Below are 6,300 nucleotides of genomic sequence, written 5' to 3' on the forward strand. Positions count from 1 at the left end.
ATATTCATATAAACATCATATTTTAAAGTAGAGTTAATTAATAATAATTTTAATTCTCATCTAGACCATGGCTACCAGGTGATTTCTTCAGAGATACCATATGGAACACTTTACATTAAGCAGGTATTATTTTAGACGTCATACCATAGTCTTTGCTAATGGTAGATATATGCTTATTCCTTTGTTTTATTATCTGTTTCACACACTAGCCTGTATACTTCATGAAATTAGAGATTGAAACTGTTTTATTTACCATTTAGACAATATCAAGCATAGACTATTTCGTATACTGTACATGCACAAATTATTTACATCATTTATTTAGCACTGCCATGGAAGGAATTGTGCCCCATTTATGGATGTTTTTTCTAGATGATAATAATGCCAACTTGTTAGTGAATCCTTATCACATATAAAGAATTGTTACTCATTAACTTCATAATAGCCATAGTAATAGCTAAGTTATTCTTTATCTCAAATTTATCTGCTATTGTAAATCATTTTTAAATGTGTAAACTGCTTCATAAACAGATAGTATTTTTATTTATATATTTATTTTTAAATTCTATAATATCATTTTAAGTATCTATAATGTTATTATGATTTGTATGGTAGATTGCAAAAAAGAAAGAAAGAAAGAAGGAAAGAAAGAAAGAAAGAAAGAAAGAAAGAAAGAAAAGAAAGAAACAAACAAAGAAACAAAGAAACAAACGAACAAACAAATGGCATCCACAATACTTTATATCCCTTCCAAAGAGATGTGAATCTGTTTCTTCACTCCTTGAATCTAGAGGCGGCGGGAGGCTTAAGATTTGTTTTAACCAACAGACACTGGCAATAGTGAGATTGTGCCAGTTCTAAGCCCAAACAATAAGAGGCCCTGGAGCTTCCTTTCTAGGTACTTTTGGAAAAGATGTCACCGTGTTAATAAGTCCATGTAAGCCTACTAGACAATAAAAGACATGTGGCTTAATCACCCTTGTGCTCCAGCTGATGGCCAGCCAACTACCACATATGTGAGTGAGGCCTTCTGGGATTACCAGACCTAGGAAATGTACCAGCTGCCTACAGATGCCTGAACTAACCCAGTCAAGATCAGTTAAGTTTGACCTGATCAGAAGAGCTGCCCAGCAGAATAGTAAGTTAAGTAAGTACGTGGTGGTTGTTTTCAGCCACTATGTTTTAAGTTCGTTTGTTATATAGCAAAAGCTAACAGATAAACTCTAACACAATGATCTTCTTAAGGTTTGCTATGATATTTTGATCATTTATCTCAGTTGAAATGGGGTAAGAACTCTATACTATTTTCAATTATTGAGACTGTGTTCTGTAGATTTTATTTTCTCTGTCTTTGCCAAAGTTGATGTGAGGTCATGGGGCCTCTCCAGAAACCAAATCTTTCCCACTTTGTTTGTTTGTTTAGTTTAGTTTAGTTTAGTTTAGTTTAGTTTAGTTTAGTTCTGTTCCTTTAATTGAATAACCTCGACATGTAAAATAGATGATTTAAGATTTCTGAATGGGAAGGAATTTAGGTCTCAAGAGGTTTTATAAGTCTGGTACATGTTTTCTGGAAATCATTTAACTGAGCCTTTTAAGATCCCTGAAGAAAATAGGAGAAAAATTGGTTCAAGTAAACCAGCAATTAGATTTTGTAATCAAACTATCCATTCTTAAGTCAGCAAACCCAGAATTGGAAATTGGGGCAATTTCTCTTCTGTATTTCCTACACACTCTAATTCACCCTGAAAAACAGAAGCCTAGTATACTGCAAAGTATGAGGCAAACAGAATGTTGTGGTGTGCTTTAACATTAAGGTGGGCACAACTGAAAGCCTAGAAAGTTTGAGTAATGGTAAAAATTTTGAGGATAGTTTCAGCAGAGATAAGAAAAATAATGAGGTAATGCATAAATTAGAATGAAAACCATGAATCTTTACTGACATCAACTACATGGCTTTTCTCAGTAGCCTTACAGGAATAATGTATAAAGTGGGTTGACCTAAGGTGACTTCTAAGACTGGACTAAATAGTGAAATATTTTTAAATAAAGTCAACCATATTTTTTCCCCATTTGTGGCTAGCAGGTTCACAATGGTCACAAATTCACATTACAACAAATCTTAAGGCTAATCATCCCCTTCTCATTTACCTTACACTCAATTTTCATTGGTTTCAATATACACCAGTGTAATTACCAACTTCGTATGAAATTCAGTATTCTGTAGATCCCATGGAGTCATGCAATTGAACCAGGAACCTTCTCCTTTTGTGAACTTCAGAGGTACTGTGGAGCTTAAGCCAATTTTTTTTAGGTTAACTAGCATTTGTTTCATTTGTAAGAGAACGAACCTCTTGCAATAGGACTGTTCAATTTTTCTAGTAATGTTGGCATTCTTTTAGATTTTTCTCCTTTCAGAAACAGTAATTCTGTAAACAGAATATTAAGTTAAATTTAAAAATGTGAGTCCCCTAGTCATCTTTCATTTTTCTGCATAAGATCATGAAAATGGATTAGGATGTCCTTCACATTTCCAAGAAAAATTCAATTTAAAATGTTTATCCTGGCCAAACTCAAACAAACAAACAAACAAACAAACAAACCAGCCACTAGAGAATAAACCAGCAGAGCATGAAATTACCTCGAATTTTCATCACATAAAACCAGCAAATCTACATGGCTAGGTTTGTACGTCTTTTTAACAGAATTTATTTCACACCTATTATACCAAACAGCATTTTAAACACTGACATACAAATTCCCTAATAAGATAAAGCAAAGACAAAAGCATTTATGAGAAACAAAATACATCATGACTATAGTCTTCAAACATTATTGCATTTTAACTTTCATAATTTGACAATGTATTCATAAAATAGTTTTCAGATAACTAGTTTTAACAGACAAATTAAAGAACACTTTTAAGCAAACATGACTATCCTAAACTGCTTATTAGGTAAGAATTTTCCAAACATTTCTTTTATTAGTGACATCGATGGCCGTGCAGAGTATTGTGCCTCCTCCAAGATGCATGGTGAGAACCACCATGTGTGGCCCTGTGCAGGGCCACGGCTCTTGAGGCCTGCAGACGTCAGCCCTCACATCTTCCTGTGCTTGTGGACGGGTTTGGTGATCCACTGGGTGTCAGGATTCCGTCTGATAGCTTATGGAATGGATTAATGAGGATAATCTTAAAGAATTTATATGCAAAATCTTCACCAATTCAGTAAAAATTCAGACTCTGAGAGCCCCACAGTGGCATCCAGCTTGCTCCTTGGCAATAGACTGAAGGCTTCGAGCAGACTTTAGTTGGTTAACACCGTGATGGACAGGCTTGCCTTAGGCTGTGTCCTTAGGAACTGGGTGTTTGTGGCCACCACTGGTGCACACGAATTCAATATTTGACATAACCTTGCTTGGCCTTGTATCCTAGCCTGCACACTTTGTTAAACTGGGTGGGTCAGTGGGCCCTGTGTGAAGCTCAGAGAGCTGGTGATGCTGCCAAGCAGCACACCCATAGAAGAAAGCACATTACATTGGACTGTTCTTCCATAGCTCCTGGATGTACTTGTAAGCACCCACCTTGGCTTACCTGATGGCTGCGGCCAGACAGAAAGGGCCTCGCGTTTTTAAATTATATTTTTAATATGTAATATAACCCAGCTTTGTTGTAATTATATATTTTATAAAATAAAAATATCTTTTAAGAGTCTTTGAAAGAATCTCTTATAATTGTTTGATTTTTAAATAGCTTTTGTGGCTACCTTTTGTATGATTTCAGTTGTTTGCTTGTATTGTCTTTCTTTTGGGCTCTTGTTTTCATTCGGTATACTTGATGGCACATGAAAAATGACATTTGGGTGAATGAGTTATTACCTTAATTGGTGTCAGATTCTCTGTACCCAGATTTCATCCTTCCTTTTTATATCATTCACCTCAACCTCCAGTGAATAAAAGCGCAGCATAAACTAAATTTTGTTCACTCTTTGGACAAAGAGTCTTACTAAATGATTTTACTCTAGCTTGGAAAGAATACTTTACAAACCATTAACTCTAAGACTCTCATAGATAAAAGATACTGATGAATAGGACAAGAGAAATAATTATATAGGGAGAGATTTAGACTATAAAACTCAATAACCAAAATAAAAATGAGTGAATGAATAAATGGATGACTAGGTCTTCAAGAATAGATAATATTAACTCTGATGCCTTCCTTCTTTAGTGCATGGTAATTCTGACGTGGGCATTTTATCCACGTTATAGCCAGACTCAGGTGCTAATATGCACTGGTAATGTTATCTATGTTACATAAGATTTTTAAATGCAGATCTCAGCAGGCGCACAGCTTTTCAAATTCTCTGACAGATAGTTAGATTGACACGAGACTGCACAATCAACCCAAGAAAGTGACAGGAATTCTATTAATATCTGGATAAAGAATTCATAAAAGGACATAGTAGGTCAGGAAGAGATTCTTGAAGTAAGAAACTTTGCATAAGAATAGACTCAGTCTGATTAGGTCAAAAGTGAAGGGAAATTTTGAAAGAAGTGAAAGGGTTGGATAAGAAAGATTGGCACAGGTATTTTTTGAGAAGTTGGCTGAAGGAGGGAAAAAAATTAACTAACTAAATAAATATTTGTAAGTCTTAAGAGAGGTACATCGTTAAGGCAGGGAGTGGGGTGGGGGTTAGGGGTAGAGGAATAGATGAAGCTCAGAGGTAATGAGAGAATGGGTGAGCAGCAACATACAGAGAGGTGAATAATTGTTGGCTAAATATGATTTGGCCAGAACTGTGCTTAGAACCTAAAAGAGTTTCACTTTCTGCTGGTGATATACAATATTTATTCTTTTTCTCTCAATTTGGATGTCTTTGCCTACAATCATCATTGTAGATGAGTCCTTCATCTCATAAGGCTGTCAAGGTATAAGGTAATAAATATAATTGAATATGAAAAATATAAACTGCTAAAGAATTTTTTTAATAATCATGGCAAAAATAATCGTGTATATGGATATTTAGACTCTAAAAATCAAGAACCAGGGCAGATAGCTTCCTCATAAAGGAAATTAGTAAATAAATAACACAGTGAGACACTGCCACAGTGACCACTCAGTCCAAGTGACCTGTTCCCATATTCGTAAGCAGTATTCTGAGCTCTCAGTGAGGAAGGCCTTGCCAAGGCAATGGGTAACATGTTTAAGTAGCGTGTTATATTTTTATGTTGCTGGACTTTGTGAGATCTCCTCTCAAACCATCTATCACAAAAAGACACTAGAGAGATGGATGCTTTTTAAAAAAGAATTAAAATCTGTTTATTGCTCTAGGCATATTTTACTCTGTTGTTTTGTTTCTCTCATTTTGGTGGTTCATATTTAGTGGTTTTTCAGTCAAGCTGTGACTAAAAATAATGATGAACTTGGAAAAAGCTATCTATATATGACTGTAAGCTCATGTTTTTAATTCTATGCTGGATGACAACTTATTTTTTTATTGTAAACTCCTGGGAATGGAGAAGAACATAACAGGGCTTGGTGATAACTACTGTATTCAGTAGTGTCTTTGACACTGCTTTGAAATTTGTTGTAATTATTATTCCTGTTTAAAAAGACAAAAAAAAAAATGGCATATAAGCCATAGGCAGACTTTATGAAGGCCTCACAATAGGTGAGTTCAGATGTGTGAGTTACTCAATTTCAACATGATGTCTGGATTCTAGGTTGCTGAATGAGAAGTTTACATTCTTTTGTTAGCATGCAGTGATTAAAAGGTGATCTCGCCAGATCTGGGGATGGGGTGCACCTACATTCTTGAGAATTTTTCCTTGACCCCAGAAATTTCCCACACTGTAAATTAATTGTTGACCTTAAATGTTAATATTAACTTTTATGGAAGAATCAATAATGAGCAAAAAATAAAATCCAGGTATAATTACACCTAGATTTACATACAGTTCAAATACATATATATATATATGATATGATTCATATAAAATTAAAAAAAAACATATCTCTGTGTTCTTCATATGTTACAGAACTAGTCATACCACTTTTGGTAACCTTCCTTTGGACATCGCTGTGCCTGTTTTCCTTCACAGTGTGTATGTGCTTCAAATTACATATCTTTTCCAATACTCTCCACCATTCTCACAACACATGCTTTCAATCAACCTACACTATTAAAGATACTTTTTTTTGTGTCAAAATAGATACAAACCTTTTTAGATTCCACATATAAATTAGGTTATATAGTATGTGTGTTTCTGAGTCTGATTCCATAAACCAGAGAGTAGAATGGTGGT

At 34.7% G+C, this 6,300-nt stretch overlaps 1 pseudogene; it reads right to left on the reverse strand.

Moving 5' to 3' along the window:
- Positions 1 to 2,980: 2,980 nt before the first annotated feature.
- On the reverse strand, positions 2,981 to 6,072 carry LOC120594898 (60S ribosomal protein L15-like; annotated as a pseudogene).
- Positions 6,073 to 6,300: the final 228 nt, after the last annotated feature.

This window comes from Pteropus medius, unplaced genomic scaffold (assembly GCF_902729225.1).
Source record: "Pteropus medius unplaced genomic scaffold, Ma_sr-lr_union100, whole genome shotgun sequence".
NCBI lineage: Eukaryota > Metazoa > Chordata > Mammalia > Chiroptera > Pteropodidae > Pteropus > Pteropus medius.